The sequence below is a fragment of the Callithrix jacchus genome, chromosome 8, assembly GCF_049354715.1.
Source record: "Callithrix jacchus isolate 240 chromosome 8, calJac240_pri, whole genome shotgun sequence".
NCBI lineage: Eukaryota > Metazoa > Chordata > Mammalia > Primates > Cebidae > Callithrix > Callithrix jacchus.
In genome coordinates, this window is record NC_133509.1 from 16,000,785 (window position 1) to 16,018,475 (window position 17,691).

General features: G+C 41.3%; 1 protein-coding gene, 1 long non-coding RNA gene and 2 pseudogenes across 2 annotated transcripts in view; 3 read left to right on the plus strand and 1 right to left on the minus strand.

Annotated features, from left to right (window-relative positions):
• ANP32A (acidic nuclear phosphoprotein 32 family member A) overlaps nt 1–17,691 on the minus strand; it is a 118,910-nt gene that overhangs the window by 45,000 nt on the left and 56,219 nt on the right. The window lies entirely within an intron of this gene.
• LOC118144804 (uncharacterized) overlaps nt 1–17,691 on the plus strand; it is a 41,578-nt gene that overhangs the window by 7,885 nt on the left and 16,002 nt on the right. The gene's annotated exons all lie outside the window — the stretch shown is intronic.
• On the plus strand, nt 2,930–9,408 carry LOC100401032 (anamorsin pseudogene; annotated as a pseudogene).
• LOC100398864 (26S proteasome regulatory subunit 4 pseudogene) lies at nt 13,788–16,587 on the plus strand (annotated as a pseudogene).

The following is a 17,691-nucleotide window of genomic DNA, read 5'->3' on the forward strand; positions in this document are numbered from 1 at the left end:
TCACTGAGGCTGGAGAGCAGTGATGCAATCATGGCACACTGCAATCTTGACCTGTTGTGCTCAAGCAATCCTCCTGCCTCAGCCTCCCAAGTATCTGGGGCCACAGGCATGTGCCACCACACCTGGCTAATTTTTAAATTTTTAATTTAATTTAATTTTTTTGAGATGGAGTCTTGCTCTGTTGCCCAGGCTGGAGTGCAGTGGCACGACCTTGGCTCACTGCAACCTCCACCTCCTGGGTTCAAGTAATTCTCCTGCCTCACCTTCCTGGGTAGCTGGGACTGCAGGCGTGTGCTACCACGCAGAGCTGATTTTTGTATTTTTAGTGAGATTGGCTTTCACCATATTGGCCAGACTGGTCTCAAACTCCTGACCTCATGATCTGCCTGCACTGGCCTCCCAAAGTGCTGGGATTACAGGCATGAGCCACTGCGCCTGGCCCAATTTTTAAATTTTTTATAGAGATGAGGTCTAACCATGTTGGCTAGGCCAGTCTCAAACTTCTGGGCTCAAGCAATCCTCCTGCCTGGGCCTTCCAAAGTTCTGGGATTACAGATGTGAGTCATGGCTCCCAGCCTTGCACTGGTCTTATAATTATGTATCTGAAGTTATTGTATATGCCTTCTTGTATATAAGAATGATCACTTCTACATACATTTATTGAAAGGCAAGTTGAGTAAGTGTGACACACATTTTTCACTAGGCTAGACCAACTCATGTCTGTGTTTATGTTGAGAAGTAATTCTATAGATAAGGGAGAATAGCAGACAAATTCAGGATACGAGTGTGCAAAGCTGCATAACAGATTTGTTGATCATGGTATCATAGCACTTTTGTAATAGTGAAAGAAAAGAAAGGGGAAGAAGGGAAATGAAAAAGAAAAAACAGAAAATATTCATATGCCCAGGAAAAGGGTCCTGGAGAGTATGTACCAAAAAATGTTTAAAAACTTGGATTACAGTGGTTTTGCAATGGGTGGTGAGGTCATAGTGGTTTTTGGTTTTGGGGTCTTTTGTGTATATTTAAAAAGTTTTCCATTGATAATTTTTGCAATTAAAGAGTTACTTTAATGGAAATTATAGGTGTAGATGATATGTGGAATGTTTACGCTAGTCACAATTTTTGGTGGAGACAACAGAAATGTACCCTGACCAACGCAAGAAAAAGGCAATTTTTATAAGTCTGTCACAGAGCCAAGGAAAAACAAGTTCCAGGGAAGAATCAGAAGCCAGGAAAGCTGGCAGCCTGGAGCACAGCCAAGATGATCCCTGTCCTAGGTACAGTCTGCAGAGGACCCCGCACCTCACAAGCCATCTCTATCATGTGGACTCTGAACCCCACCGTACCTACAATGATCTCAGCATCCTGCCTTTTTGTGTCACTCCCTCGAGGTTCAAAGCCCTTGGCAAGAAGATTTACAGAATTTACAGATGCCCCAGCTGTCAGAGAAAAAAGATTATCTTCCCCCTTTAGCTACCACAGTGGGATGTGTGACCCTCCCTCCTGTCTATTTTAGGACTGTGCCTAACCCAAGTGTTCTGGTGCTAGGTGACCAAAACCAAAAATCCATGAACACGTTCTAACAAAATAATACTATGAAGGTTTCCTGATGTTCCATATCACTCCCATAATATCTCCCTTCCTCCTCTCTAGTACTTACCAGCAAGACACTGTATCACCTGTTTAGGATCAATGTAAAGTAGAGCTAATACCTGAAATCCCAGTTTCTTTCCAAATGCTTCCCTTTCCAAATTTGAAGCCAGAAGAAAATATATTACTGCTGTTGCCGGTAAGACTTTATCGGCCAGGCACGGTGGGTGACACCTGTGATCCCAGCAGTTTTTGAGGCCGAGGTGGCAAAATAAGTTGAGGTCAGGAGTTCAAGACCAGCCTGCCCAATGTGGTGAAACCCCATCTCTACTAAAAGTACAAAAATTAGTTCAACAGGATGGCGCACACCTGTAATCCCACCTACTTGGGAGGCTGAGGCAGGAGGACCACTTGAACCTGGGAGGTAGAGATTGCAACTAGCCAACACGGTACTTACAGCCTGGGTGACGGAGGCTCAAAGAAAAAAGGCTTTACCAAAGCAGAGCTGGTGATAACCTTAAGACTTGGAAAGGAAATATCCCCAGTAGAAATATTTGATTTTAAATTACAAGGAATTTAGTCCTAAAGGATAATCTACATATTTCATAGATAAATGCAGATACCTCTAGATATCAAATGATATAAGATTTGAGCAGTGATGGATTACTGCTACTGGGTTTCTGTCTGCTACTCTGAGGACAAGTTCAGGCTCAAGTGCAGAACTAAGATGAAGGGTATGAGATTTGTAGTCAAAATCTTCCGGAAGTAGGAAGGTAGTCACAGACAAAGACAGAGTAAGCGTTCATCACAGGATGCGGTCATTGAAGGACAGTTTTGAAGAATAAAAGCTGATCGTGAAACCAATGCAAAAACCATAAACACATGGAAGAGGCCTTTATTCCTGGGAACAAAGAGGAAGGTTATCAAGGATGTGCTTGTAGAAAACATATTAATGCTGGAATATTGTCTTCCTTCCCATCATTTCAGGTCAGTTAGCTACTCAGCTAGAAAAAAGAAATGATGCCCTTGTGAGGACTCTGAGCAATACTGGAATTCAGCTGTTTTGTTTCTAATAAAACATGGTTTAACTGTTACATGAATAGAAGTTTCTTATAAGTGCCAATCACTTCTTTCCAGAGAGGCAGTGCTGAAGATTCTGTTCATTGGTACACTAAGTGTTTTTCATGACCCAGTGTTTTATTTCTTAGAATTTAACTTTTTTTTTCTCAGATGATTTAATGAAAATTATAGCAGTCTGCTCATTATTCAACAAAATCCATTTCCTCTTCTCCCTGAACACAAAGCTTGACTGTGTTTCCTAGATGGCCCTTGCAGTTAGATGGGGCCATGTGACTGGGTGCTAGCAGTGGAAGTGATGCTGCCACTTAAGGGCTTGACAGTGCCACTGCATACTGACGGAGATGCTGTGACCCTCGGAAGCCTTGTCTTTATGAGGTGGACCCCCTCTCAGGCTGTGTCTCTTAGTCATTTCAGCAACCTTTTTACTTGTCGGTGGTGGTAAGTTGTGACTGAGATGGAAACTTTTATGAGGCTGTGCCATTATAGCTTTTATCTGTTACTGTAGCCTGTGCTAGTAACTAATACACTAATAAAGCGTTTTTGGTTTTTATTTTGGTCTTGGTTTTCTATTCATTTGTTTTGTAGAACAACTGTAAATGTGAATATTATATTTCCAGTGTATCTTAGCTTACAGGTTCAAAGCACCATAAAACAGATAAAAGGATTATATTAATAACAAGTACTTAATGAAGAAAAGATCAACGCCAGCGAGTCGATAGAAATAACGTGCAAATATGTTTCTTTCCCCCAAACTTAGTGCTTGGCTCATAGTAAGTATAAAATAAATGCCTCTTGTTTCATCAATAAATAACCCCCCCTCCCAAGCTGCAGACTGACATTTTAATTGCTCATTGGACATTTCCAAACAGCTGTCCTACAGGGACAAACCACGTGACATTTCCAAAACAAATCTCTTCCTTGCCAGCCTCTGCCTACTCTGCCTCCACCAAGCTACCTTTATTCTCCCGACTCTCCTGTTTTGATTAATGGTACCCTTGGAAGGTCCTCTGTTGACTCCCATAACCAAATATTTACCTCATCCTCTAAATTTCCAACCACCTTTCCTCCTGTCAGCCCCACTTTTTCACCTCTCTATCCAAGGAAGCTCACACCCACTTCACTCTTTCTCATGTCTGAATTGGCACCATGTGCCAAGAATTCCCAGGCTTTGGGTTTTCTCACCAATAACATTTCAAAAAAGGATTTAGGACCAACATAGAATTCCCAACTTTTAATTTTGCCAGATAAAGACACTCTTTAAAAAACGTATCTTTTATTGTTCTATAGACTATTTTAAAAATGGTAATGTAGGGAGGACTCAGCTTTAGAATATAGGACACTCCTCTACATTGAATTTAATTTCATGAGAATTCACTACATTGTTCAAGAATGGCTAGTGGGAAACTCTTGTCTAGACCAGCACTGGCCCTGAGGTCCCGATGTGGTCTTGTGGCCAGATGAATGTTTCTGATTTCCAGTTCCAGTGCTCCTCCAGTCAACAACAGCCTCTCTGATTCTCTGTGGCCTGCTCTCCCCTACCTGGCATTAAATTCCCAAAAGAAGACCTCACACTACCTTTCCAGTGTTGTCTCTAATTTCCAGGCAAATTAGATCTTCTGTTTTTCCTTTTTCTTTTCTATCTTTGACTATGCAGTTCTTCCACCTGTACACTCCATCATTTTTTCTCCACCACTCAAAATTCTACCCCAAATTTAAGACCGCATTTGATACCATTGCCTCCATGGAAACTTTGGTGATCTGCTTTGGCCACACAGACAATAGCTTTCCTCTCCTTGAACTTGCTTATTATACACTGTAAGGTAGAATAAGTGGCCTCTTTCCACATGCTGTGCTCGTTTACCTCTCCCGCAAAATTACAATAAATCCTTGAAGAGAAGAAAAATGTTGGATTCATTTTTTATTTGAACATGAAATATTCAATATCTATTCGATGACTTAATACTTTCAACATAGTGAGCGCCAGACTTTAAAAAGTATCTTTGAAACATTTAAATAACCTTAATCTTCAATGTCAAGTAAATAACAATAGAGTACTGGGGAAACAGATTGCCAAGTAACTTTTTTTAATTCCGGGTTCTAGGACCGTAACACAGAGGCTTTTCTACTATAAACATTTTATTTTAGGCCCCTACCCAGGAATTGTCTTGTCTTTTATTTTAGACTCCTAACCAGGAATTGAATTGTCTTAAAAGGCAATTTGTAGGAGAAATAGGAATTACAGATCTTCTTAACTCTGATCTAATTTTGTGCACAAGCCATTTTTAGTGAAGGTACTTGTGCACAGCTTTTTATTCCTTTAGGTTTTGTATTCATCAAAAAGCAAGAAGGAATGGGATGACAAAATTCATCTATTTCCCTCCTCACTTTTGAAGGAAATCTGAGCACTTGTATTTCTATGTTCTGTCTTGACCAAATAAGTATATTTTTCTTTTGTTCCTTTTTTTTTTTTTTTTGGTCTTGGTTTTCTATGCATTTGTTTTGTAGAACAGGCTGGAGTACAGTGGTGTGATCTTGGCTCACTGCAACCTCTGCCTCCCAGGTTCAAGCAATTCTCTGCCTCACCCTCCTGAGTAGCTGGGATTACAGGCCTCCGCCACCATACCCAGCTAATTTTTGTATTTTTAGCAGAGACGGGGTTTCAACATCTTGGCCAGGCTGATCTTGAACTCCTGACCTTGTGATTCACCAGCCTCAGCCTCCCAAAGGGTTGGGATTACAGGTGTAAGCCACTGCACCTGGCCAGAAATATTTCTTCCTATAGTGTCCTGTTATTACAACAATCAATATTGGCTGGGCACGGTGGCTCTCAGCAGTGAGCTGAGATCGTGCCATTGTACTCCAGCCTGGGAGACCAGCAAAATGTCTCAAAAAAAACCAAGAAAATTAATATGTATGTAAATTTTAAAGTTTTACCCCAATTATATGAATAATAGAAAAGTCCACAAAGATTAGGTCAAACATATTCTATCTTGTTATTACATGTTTTATGGAAGGTATGAAAATAAAAGACAGAACCCTATAAAAATGTAAAATTTTCTGGGCTCCAAGTACTGACCAGGAAAATACAATTTAATTTATAATCTGAATTTTAGTCAGAGCATGTGGTAAGAGGCTTTTATGTGTCGCTGTGCACTACAACTAGAGATGAGAAAAACATACTTTTTAAAAAACATTTATTCCTGCGGTGGGACCCCTTAAGCCCTGAGGGGGTAACAGTCTGTTCAAGAACACCTGGGTTATGAGTGACAGCCTGCTGTTTGTTCAGATCACAGGCATAAAACCAAACTTTGAAGTGGGTTCTTCTCATCAGCTTAAGCTTTCTGTTACCAAGTAGTCATCTCCTTCAGTGAAGCTTGCTGGGTACCCTGCTGCTGCCAAGCTGTGGACCCTCTCAGCCAGTCATATGGAGGATGACAGCATGGATCTCATTGACTCAGATGAGCTGCTAGATCCAAAAGATTTGAAGAAGCCAGATCTGGCTTCCCAGTGGGCTGCTTCTTACGGGGAAGGGAAAAAGAGGAAGACCTGCCAGAGCTGACCCTGTGGCCTTGCTGAAGAACTAGAAAAACAGAAGTCAAGGAAACAGATGAGTTCCCAACCCAAGTCAGCTTGTGGAAATGGCTACCTGGGCGATACTTTCCGCTGTGCCAGCTGCCCCTATCTTGGGATGCCAGCTGCCCCTACCTTGGGATGCCAGCCTTCAAACCTGGGGAAAAGGTGTTTCTGAGTGATAGCAATCTTCATGTCCCAACATGGGACATGTCTACTCCTCTGGCCAACTCCTGTTTCTTAAATCCCACCACTGTGGCTCCTCCCACCTTCTCCGGATTAGTCCTCTGTTTGAGATCCATTTGCAAAATGGGTGCTTAGCAGACGTAGTGAAACTGGCTGGGGGACACAGTGGTGTGTAGTACGGCTCTGCATCAAAAGACCAAGGTATTATGGGGCCCAGTTACCCAGGATGGGCTGGGTTTCTTCACCCTGTGTTAAGAGAAGGGAGTGTGTCCTGAAGAAGCCCTTCTCTGGATGTTAAAATGCTGACCAGAATACTCTTGAACCCAGACATCCTTGAGCATCACTATTGTGATAAAGCTCCAGGTCCTGACCCCTAGTCTAACCTCGGCAATGCTTTCACCTACTTGTCTTTCAGAGTTGTTAGTTTACTCCATTCTTTGTGACATGGTCAAGTGTCTCATGATCTCAGGGCACCAGAGGAGTCACTCAGTAGTTGCCATGATGATATCCAATGTCCCTCTGCCCCCTTCCACCCCCAGCCCCATTTTACTGTAGCATTGCATCTGTGTCTTCTTGTCGTTTCTGTTAACCTTCAGGTTTTAAACTTGCTGCATATCTTGAAAATAAGTAAATAAATAGAATAAAAATGTTTGGAAATATGTACAACTTCGATACAGTTTCAGGGTGCTCCGGAGACCCATGGCCTCTTCATGTAAAACACTGACAATTTCTAGAGCACTTTGAGAGACTACACTATGATCATGATCAAATTTTGTAATTAAACCTAATGAGGGCAATGGACACTTCCCAAACAAGAGATGTGTCAATTTGGGCATGTGAGGGCTAAATTTAAATAGACGCTGCTAGTACAAGATTCAACATTCAGAGAAGAATATAATCTAGAGCCCATCCACTGTATCACTTACTATATCCAGCATGCAAAAAAAAAAAAAAAAAAAAAAAAATCACTGAACATGCAACAAAAAAAGAAAAAGGAAGAAACAAAAATCATGAGATAAAACAGTAAAAGAAGCAGACCCAGAGATGATTCAGATACAAGTTAGTGAACAAAGATTTCAAAATAATGATCATTAGTATGTTTAAAAAATTAGAGGGAAAGATGGATAACATGGATGAAAAGATGAAGTACTTTTTTAATTTGAATTTATCAATAGGAATCAAATGGACATTTTAGAAATGCAAGTTGAAATATCTGAAATTAAGAACTATTTGAATGGTTACAGCACCAGTCTAGTTTCAAAAATAGTCATAGAAAATATTCAAATGGAACACAGAAGGAAAAAACATAATGAAAAAAAAGAACAAAGAGATGTGGGGCATAGACAAAAGGTCTAACATATGTGTAATTACTATTTAGAAAGAGAAGAGAAAGAGAAAGGATGTAAGTAATACTTTTTTTTTTTTTAGTAGTGACAGGGTTTCACCATGTTAGCCAGGCTGGTCTTGAACTCCTGGACTCAAGTGATCTGCCTGCCTCGGCCTCTTAAAGTGCTGGTACTACAGGTGTGAGCCACTGTGCCCAGCCAGATGTAAGTAATACTTGAAAAATAATGGCTGAGAGTTTTTCTAATCTAATAAAAGATAAAGTTCACAGACTCAAATAGCTTCACAAAAAGCTTCATGCTGGATAATAAAAGCACACCTAATCACAGCACAATAAAACTTCTGAAAACTTAAGATAAAAAGAAAATCTCTTTTTTTTTAATACAAAGTCTTGCTCTTTTGCCCAGGCTGGAGTGCAGTGGCATGATCTTGGCTCACTGCAACCTCCACGTTCTGGGTTCAAGTGATTCTTGCACCTCAGCTGCCTGAGTAGTTGGGACTACATGCATGCACCACCATGCCCACTAATTTTTTTTATTCTTAGTAGAGATGGGATTTTGTTGTGTTGGCCAGGCTGGTCTCGAACTCCTGAACTCAAGTGATCTGTCCTATTTGGCCTTCCAAAATGCTGGGATTACAGGCATGAGCCACCACACCTGGCCCAAAAGAAAATCTTAAAAGCAGCCGAGGCTGGGTGTGGCTTATGCCTGTAATCCCAGCACTTTGGGAGGCAGAGGCGAGTGGATCACCTGAAGTTAGGAGTTTGATACCAGCCTGGCCAACATAGTGAAATGCTGTCTCTACTAAAAATACAGAAATTAGCTGATTGTGGTGATGGTGCCTGTAATCCCAGCTACTTGGGAGGCTGAGGTAGGAGAATTGCTTGAACCCAAGAGGTTGCAGTGAACCAAGATTGTGCCACTCCTCTCCAGCCTGGGTGATAAAGCAAGAGTCTGTCAAAAAAAAAAAAAAAAAAGAGCAGCTGGAGAAAAAAAGCGATACAGTTTCTCTTGAGGAACAACAATAAAGATGATAACTAATCTCTTCACAAAAATCTGGGGACGCGGAAGACAATAGAATAACATCCTTAAAATGCTGAAAGAAATATAAAGCTAAACAAAAACCCTGTCAACCTAGAATTCTGTTACCCTCCACCAAAAAAACCTTCAAATATGAAAGTAAAAAAAAGTGTCTTTGGACAAATAGGAACTGTGAGGTTGCATACCCAGTAGACTAACATGATAAGAAATCCTAAAGTAATTTATCAGGTCAGAGGAAAATGATCCCATGTCATCATGCTGAGTAAATATGAAAGAAGACCATTCACTTTTTTTTTTTTTTTTTTTTTTTTTGAGCTGGATTCTCACTCTGCCACCCACCCTGGAGTGCAGTGGCACAATCTTGGTTCACTGTAACCTCCACCTCCCGGGTTCGAGTGATTCTCCTGCCTCAGCCTCCATAGTAGCTGGGATTATAGGCACCTGCCACCACACCTGGCTAATTTTTGTATTTTTAGTAAAGACAGGGTTTTACGATGTTGGCCAGGCTGGTCTTGAACTCCTGACTTCAGGTGATCGATCTGCCCTGGCCTCCCAAAGTGCTGGGATTATAGGTGTGAGCCACTGTGCCTGGCAGACCATTCACTATTAAAACAACAATCATAATAGATATTTGCAGGGTTTATAACATAGGTAGAAAATAAGATATACCATCCTGGGCAACATAGTGAGACTCTGTCTCTACAAAAAAAAAAGAAAATCAAAAAATTAGCTAAGTGGTGGGAGCTTGAGGTGAGAGAATTGTTTGAGACCAGGAGGTAGAGATTGCAGTGAGCTGAGATTGTGCCACTGTACTCCAGCATGGGTGACAGAGCTAGAATGTTATTTCCCTAAAATTAGGAAAAGGCAAGAATATGCATGATCACCACTGGTGTTTGACATTGTGTTGAAAGTCCTAGCCAGTGTGGCAGGACAGGAAAAAAAATTGGTATGCAGATTGAAAAAGAATGAAGCAAGACTGTCTTTATGGCAGACATGATTGTTTACATTGAAAATCTTTTATTATTTTTTTTTTTGAGACAGAGTCTCACTCTGTTGCCCAGGATGGAGTGCAGTGGCATGATCTCAGTTCACTGCAACCTTTGCCTCCTGGGTGCCAGCAATTGTTCTACCTCAAACTCCCAAGTAGCTGGGATTACAGGCATGTGCCACCACGTCTGGCTAATTTTTATACTTTTAGCAGAGTCAGGTTTTCACAATGTTGGCCTGGCTGGTCTTGAATTCCTGACCTCAGGTCATCCTCCAGCCTTCCTCCCAAAGTGCTAGGATTACAGATTGAGCCACCATGCCCGGTTGAATTTTTTTTTTTAATTTTTGGAAAATCTTTAAAAATATATGAAAAAATACTAAACTGAAAAGTGAATTTAAGAATATCGTGTAATACAAAGTCAATATACAGCCAACTGTATTTCTATATGCTACCAAGAAACAATTGAAATATAAACTTTAAAATATCACTTAATAGTATTCAAATATATAAAATATTTGGGAATAAATATGATAAATATGGTCTCACCTCCTTTAGGAGGCCGAGGTGAGAGGATTGCTTGAACCCAGGAGTTTGAGACCAGCCTGGACAATAGGTTGGGAAATGGCCTTTACTAAAAATAAAAATAAGGAATTGGTATAGACTCATAGTTTTCAGTACACATAGGTATAGAAAATTCAAAGACCTAGGAAAAACAACCTTGCAAAAGAAGAACAGAGTGACTACAGATCAATGGAACAGAATAGAGAGTCCAGAAATGAATCTCCAATATATGGTAATGGACTTATTTGGTTGTTTATTTTTTAGAAATAGGGCCTTGCTCTCACTCAGGCTGGAGGACAGTGGCACAATTATAGTTCACTGCAGCCTCTATCTCATGGGATAAAGTGATCATCCCACCTCAGCCTACTGAGTAGCTAGGACTACAAGTGCATACCACCATATCTGGCATATTTTTACATTTTTGCAGAGTGCCACTGTGTTGCTCAGGCTGGTCTTGAACTCCTGGTCTCAAGTAGTCTTCCCGCCTTGGCCTCCCAGCATGCTGGGAATACAGGTGTGAGCCACCATGTTCAGCTGGTAATTGATTTTTAACAAACGACCCAAGGTCATTCATCAGGAAATGAATATATTTTTCGATAAGTGGTGTTGGAAAACTGAGTATCTATGAAAAAAATAACTTTGACCTCTGCCTCATAGCATACACAGTAGTTTTTAAATATGAGGATAGCTTTCTGAATTTAGGGTAAATAACTGTTTCAGACAGGATGCACAAAAAAGCACATTAGCCATAAAATTTAAAACTTATACACTGGACTTTATAAAAAGCAAAAATTTCTGCTCAATACTATTAAGAAAATAAAGGCAGGCCACAGTGTGGTTGAAAACATTCTCAGTGCATTTATTTAAAAAGGACTTGGGTGGCTGGGCGCGGTGGCTCACGCCTATATTTCCAGCACTTTGGGAAGGTTAAGGTAGGTGGATCACGAGGTCAGGGGTTCAAGACCAGCCTGGCCAAATGGTGAAACCCTGTCTCTACTAAAAATACGAAAATTAGTCAGGCATGGTGGCAGGTGCCTGTAATCCCAGCTACTCTGGAGGCTGACGCAGGAGAATTGCTTGAACCCAGGAGGCAGAGATTGCAGTCAGCCGAGATTGCACCACTGCACTCCAGCCTGGGTGACAGAGCAGGACTCTTTCTCGAAATAATAAATAAATAAATAAATAAATAAATAAATAAATAAATAATAAATAAATTGGACTTGGATCCAGAATATATGAACTCCTACAAACCAATAAGCAAGGTAAACAACTTTATAAATGGGCAAAAACTCAATCAGACATTTGACAAAGGAAGATGTATAAATGTCTAGTAACGCCACATGATGGGGATTTGGTGAGGGTAGGGGGAGGCAGTCACAATGGGTTAGAACAGTGGATCAGAGCCTGAACAGGGTGAGTAAAGCATCCCCACAGTGAGAAGTCCTGGCATGGTCGGAGCCCAAGTAAGGAGAGAAGGCCAGTTATGTGGGGGAAAGCCTGGCATGGAGGAGTTCAGAGCTCCAGCAGAGAGAGAGGTGGTCATGTCCAGGGACAATTCAGCATGGCATATTGGAGTAGGAGCTCCAGGGTGAGACGGATATCCATATAGGAGCAGCCCAGTATTGGATGTCAGAGCCTGAGCTAGGAGAGCAGAGTCCATAAAGGAAATAGCCCAACCTAGGGAGTTAGAGCCTCAGCTAGGTGAAAGGGGTGTTGCTGTGAAGACGGTGCAGCATCTTCAGAGCATAAGTGGAGTAAGGAGGGCATCTACTGGAGGGGAGGCTCAAAGATTTCAGAAGTGGGGCAAGGTGAAGAGGGCTCAGTGGTAGAGGAATGACCTTGAATGGAGTGTGAGAGAGTGAGCATAATGAGGAGATTGCCATCCTGGGGATGGGATGGCAATGAACATGGGAGATTGGATGCACTTAGCATATTGACCAAAAAAGTAAATATAATAAGAACGGCATATGTCAGAAAGGAGCTACAGATGCAGAAAGGGGGAAAACTAAGGTGAACTCTATGGTGTTGGATTGGATCTAGAAGTATTGGCATAGAATGGGCGTGGTGGTTCACACCTGTTATACCAGCACTCTGGGAGGCTGAGATGGGCAGATCTCCTGAGCCCAGGAGTTCAAGACCAGCCTGGGCAACATGGCGAGACCCTGTCTCTACTAAAAATAAAAAAAAAAAAGAACAAATATTCGTGTACACTCATGGTTTTCAATACATGTAGGTATAGAAATAAATACAGATGTGTGTGTGTGTGTGTATGTGTGTGTGTGTGTGTGTGTGTGTGTGTGTCCATATATTCTCTAGCTCTGACCTGAGAGACGCCCTGGAAGCAGTAACATGCCATAAAATTGAGCACACCAACTGCCTAAATTTTGGTTCCTAGATACAGTTTTCCACTAAAATAAACTAGGCTTCCTTGGAGAAATGGCTGATTCCAGGTATGGGCAGAAAAAGAATAGGGGATTCTGGATATACTTGTTCCAGAAAGGAATAGGTTGTTCTAAGAATGATAGGAACATGTGTGTCAAAAGGACACAGAAGCCAGTGTACAGAGGCCAATTTAGTACAATTTGAGTATTAAAATAAATGATAGATTATAACCCACCAAAGAACATAGGAAACCACAATTTATGCAGATATATATTAATAAATGAACAAATTAAAAGTCTGTGTGGGAAGCAGCTAGTTACCTAATCTCAGAGTACCTCTATGCAAAAGTATTACTTACAAAGGGAAAACAATAACTTTTCAGTGGAGAAGACTTGTAAACACCACCTTCTTCAAGTGATCACTGAACACCATTAGAAAAGGGGCAACTGAAAGTGATGTGCTTTCTATGACAGTCTTGCCAAAGCTGCATAATCTGAATGTAATTATGAAGAAACATTAGATGAACCCAGATTTGGGGCTGTTCTACAGTATGATTGGCCTGTAAACTTCAGAAGTAGCAAGGTCGTGAAAGTCAAGGAAACTTGAGAAGAGCTGGAGACCGAAGAAATTTGACAACTAACTGCAGCATATAATTACTGAATCATCCTTTTACTAGGAAGAATATTATTGGGATAATTGCTAAAGTTTCAGGCTGAGCATGGTGGCTCACGCATGTAATCCCAGCACTTTGGGAGGCTGAGGCAAGAGGATCACTTGAGCCCAAAGTTTGCCAGCCTTGGCAACATGGCAAGATCCTGTCTCTAAAATAAAATAAAATTTAAATTTAAAAATTTAAATTTAAAAATTTTAAAAAGGCTTGACTAGGGTCTGAGAATCAGATGGTTGTATGCACCAATAATTTCCTAATTTGATGGTTGCATGTGATTAAGTAGGAGAATGTCTTGTTGGTATGAAATGCACACTAAAGAATTAGAGGAAAATGGAGCATCAGGTTGGCAATTTATGCTAAAATATTCAGAAAAAAAGTTCTTTGTGTTTTACTTGCAACTTTCTCTAAATATGTGATTATGCCAAAATTTTATTAACTATTATCATCTAACACACACACACACACATACACACACACGATAGTACCAAGTGTTCGTGAGGAAGGGGAGCAGCTGTCCCACTTTGGAAAATTATGTGTCCATTTCTCATAAAGTTAAAGTTACACCTCCCCTAGGAGCCAGAAATTTCTCTTCTAGACACATCTACAAAAGGACCTGTGTGTTCTTAGCAGTTTTATTCAACATCCCTGCAAACTGGAAGGAACCCAAATGTCCATTAATAAGGGAATGGATAAATAAATTGTGGTTTGTCCATACAGTGTGAATACCCTTCAGCAATAAATAGAAATGAGCTGCTAACACACAGAACAACATGGATGAATCTCAAGTGTTATGTTGCATGAAAGAAGTCAAATACAGGTGAGTTTATACTTAAGATTCTATTGACATGAAATTCAAGGCCAGTCAAAACCAAACTACAGTGATTGAAATTAGAATATAATAGTTGTTGCTTTCGGGGAACGGAGATTGACTGAAGAGGATTGGTGGAAAATTTCTGGGTGCAGAAATGTTTTATGTCTTTTTTTTTTTTGAGACAGAGTCTTGCTCTGTTGCCCAGGCTGGAGTGCAGTGGTGCTATCTCGACTCACTGCAACCTCTTCCTCCAGGGTTCAAGCAATTCTCCTGCCTCAGCCTCCTAGGTAGCTGGGATTACAGGCATGCATCACCATGCCTGGCTAATTTTGTATTTTTAGAGACGAGATTTCTCCATGTTGGTCAGGCTGGTCTCGAATTTTTAACATCAGGTATCCACTTGGCTCGGGCTCCCAAAGTGCTGGGATTACAGGCATGAGCCACCATGCCTGGCCATGTTTTATATCTTGATTGGGTGGTTATATATATTTGACATAATTAATCAAATTGTACATAAAATTTATGCATATTGTTTTTGTAAACTATCTCAATTTAAAAAGCTAAAAACTTTAAAATGTGCTAAATCCTCAGCAATGGTTATCTCTAGGGAATGGGATTCCCACATTATGTATTACTGAGGTTTTGAACTATTTCAACCAGTATGTCTTAGTTATTAAAAAGAGCCACACTGAGCTTGAGTGGCCAAGGCAAGATGGGTCAAAGTCGGAGTGGTGCTCATGGTCCTGGAGGTGGCAAGAAGGATAGCAAGGACAAGAAAAAGAAATATGAACCTCCTGTACCAGCTAGAGTGGGGAAAAAGAAGAAAGCAAGGGGACCAGATACTGCCAGCAAACTGCCACTGGTGACACCTCACACTCAGTGCCGGTTGCAATTACTGAAGTTAGACAGAATTAAAGATTACCTTCTCATGGAGGAAGAATTCATTAGAAATTGGGAACAAATGAAACCATTAGAAGAGCGAGAGGAGGAAAGATCAAAAGTGGATGATTTGAGGGGCACCTGGATGTCAGCAGGAACCTTGGAAGAGATCATTGATGACAAACATGCCATCGTATCTACATCTGTGGGCTCAGAACACTAGGTCAGTATTCTGTCATTTGTAGACAAGGACCTGCTGGAACCTGTCTGCTTAGTCCTGCTCAACCACAAGGTGAATGCTGTGACAGGGGTGCTGATGGATGACACTGATCCCCTGGTCACAGTGATGAAGGTGGAAAAGGTCCCCCAGGAGACCTATGCCAATACTGGGGGCTTGGACAACCAAATTCAGGAAATTAAGGAATCTATGGAGCTTCCTCTTACCCATCCTGAATATTATGAAGAGATGAGTATAAAGGCTCCTAAGGGGGTCATTCTCTATGGTCCACCTGGCACGGGTAAAACCTTGTTAACCAAAGCAGTAGCAAACCAAACCTCAGCCACTTTCTTGAGAGTGGTTCGCTCTGAACTTATTCAGAAGTACCTAGGTGATGGGCCCAAACTCGTATGGGAACTGTTTTGAGCTGCTGAAGAACATGCACCGTCCATCGTGTTTATTGATGAAATTGACGCCACTGGGACAAAAAGATATGACTCAAATTCTGGTGGTGAGAGAGAAATTCAGCGAACAATGTTGGAACTGTTGAACCAGTTGGATGGATTTGATTCTAGGGGAGATGTGAAAGTTATCATGGCCACAAACTGAACAGAAACTTTGGATCCAGCACTTATCAGACCAGGCCGCATTGGCAGGAAGATCAAGTCCCCCCTGCCTGATGGAAAGACTGAGAAGCACATCTTTCAGATTTACACAAGCAGTATGACGCTGGCCGATGATGTAACCCTGGACGACTTGATCATAGCTAAAAATGCCCTCTCTGGTGCTGACCCTAAGGCAATCTGTACAGAAGCTGGTCTGATGGCCTTAAGAGAATGTAGAATGAAAGTAACAAATGAAGACTTCAAAAAATCTAAAGAAAATGTTCTTTGCAAGAAACAGGAAAGCACCCCTGAGGGGCTCTATCTCTAGTGAACCACAGCTGCCATCAGGAAAATGGGAGATTTCTCCACTCCTGAAAGGGATGAGGTTGGGGGAGTTGCCCAGTGGAATCCCTGTTCCCGTTGGTTTTTATTAGCAAAACATCCTATGTCTTTGGAGTATGATGTGTAAGTGCCCACTGGGTGGTCTTTGTCAGTCACTGTGCAGCAGTCTGCTTCCCAATAAAGCATGCTCTGGCCGGGCGCGGTGGCTCAAGCCTGTAATCCTAGCACTTTGGGAGGCCGAGGCAGGTGGATCACGAGGTCAAGAGATCGAGACCATCCTGGTCAACATGGTGAAACCCCGTCTCTACTAAAAATACAAAAAATTAGCTGGGCATGGTGGCATGCGCCTGTAATCCCAGCTACTCAGGAGGCTGAGGCAGGAGAATTGCCCGAACCTCCTAGGAGGCGGAGGTTGCGGTGAGCAGAGATCGTGCCATTGCTCTCCAGCCTGGATAACAAGAGCGAAACTCCGTCTCAAAAAAAAAAAAAAAAAAAAAGCATGTTCTCCCTCTCTCTCTCTCTCTCTCTCTCTCTCTCTCTCTCTCTCTCTCTCTCTCTCTCTCACACACACACACACACACACACACACACACAGCCACATTGAGCATCTAAAAATATAATTACATGAAGGTAGTAGGATTTGTCCAAATTGCACTCAAGCAACTAGTTATTTTGGGGAAAACTTAAGTTAGAACTTTTTTTAACATATACAAAAAATGCTTTGGTAAGTAAAAGGTAATGTATAAAATAAAGCCAGAAATTTTAGATTGTCATAAATAATATAAAACAGGGGTTAATATTTATCTGCTTTCTGAATTGCAAAGAAACTTTCAATGATTAAAAGTAATGTTAGGAACTGTAAACGAGTACATTTTTGCTACATGAGAATACCCCAGTATATAACGAAGTGGAAGCAATTAAATGCAACAGGAAGTTGGGGGAGTCTACAAAAACATAATGACATTCAACAGAGTTGTAAATAAAGGATGTAAATTCTAGAAAGGAAGAAAGGATGGAAAGAAGGGAGGGAGGAGGGTAGGAAAGGAGCCATGGCAGAAGGGACAGAAAAAAAGAAAAAAGACAAGAAAAAGAAAGAAAAGAGAAGAGAAAGGAGTTAAGAAGGAAGAACAGAGAGGACGAGCACACAGATGGCTAATCAGCAGGTGAGGAAAAGGTAAACCTGATTTTTTTTTTTTTTTTTTTTTTGAGGCGGAGTCTTGCTCTGTCACCAGGCTGGAGTGCAGTGGCGCGATCTTGGCTCATTGCAACCTCCGCCTTCCCAGTTCAAGTGATTCTCCTGCTTCAGCCTCTCCAGTAGCTGGAACTACAGGTGCGCGCCACCACACCCAGCTAATTTGTGGATTATTATTTTTAGGAGAGTCGGCGTTTCACCGTGTCAGTCAGGATGGTCTCCATCTCTTTTTTT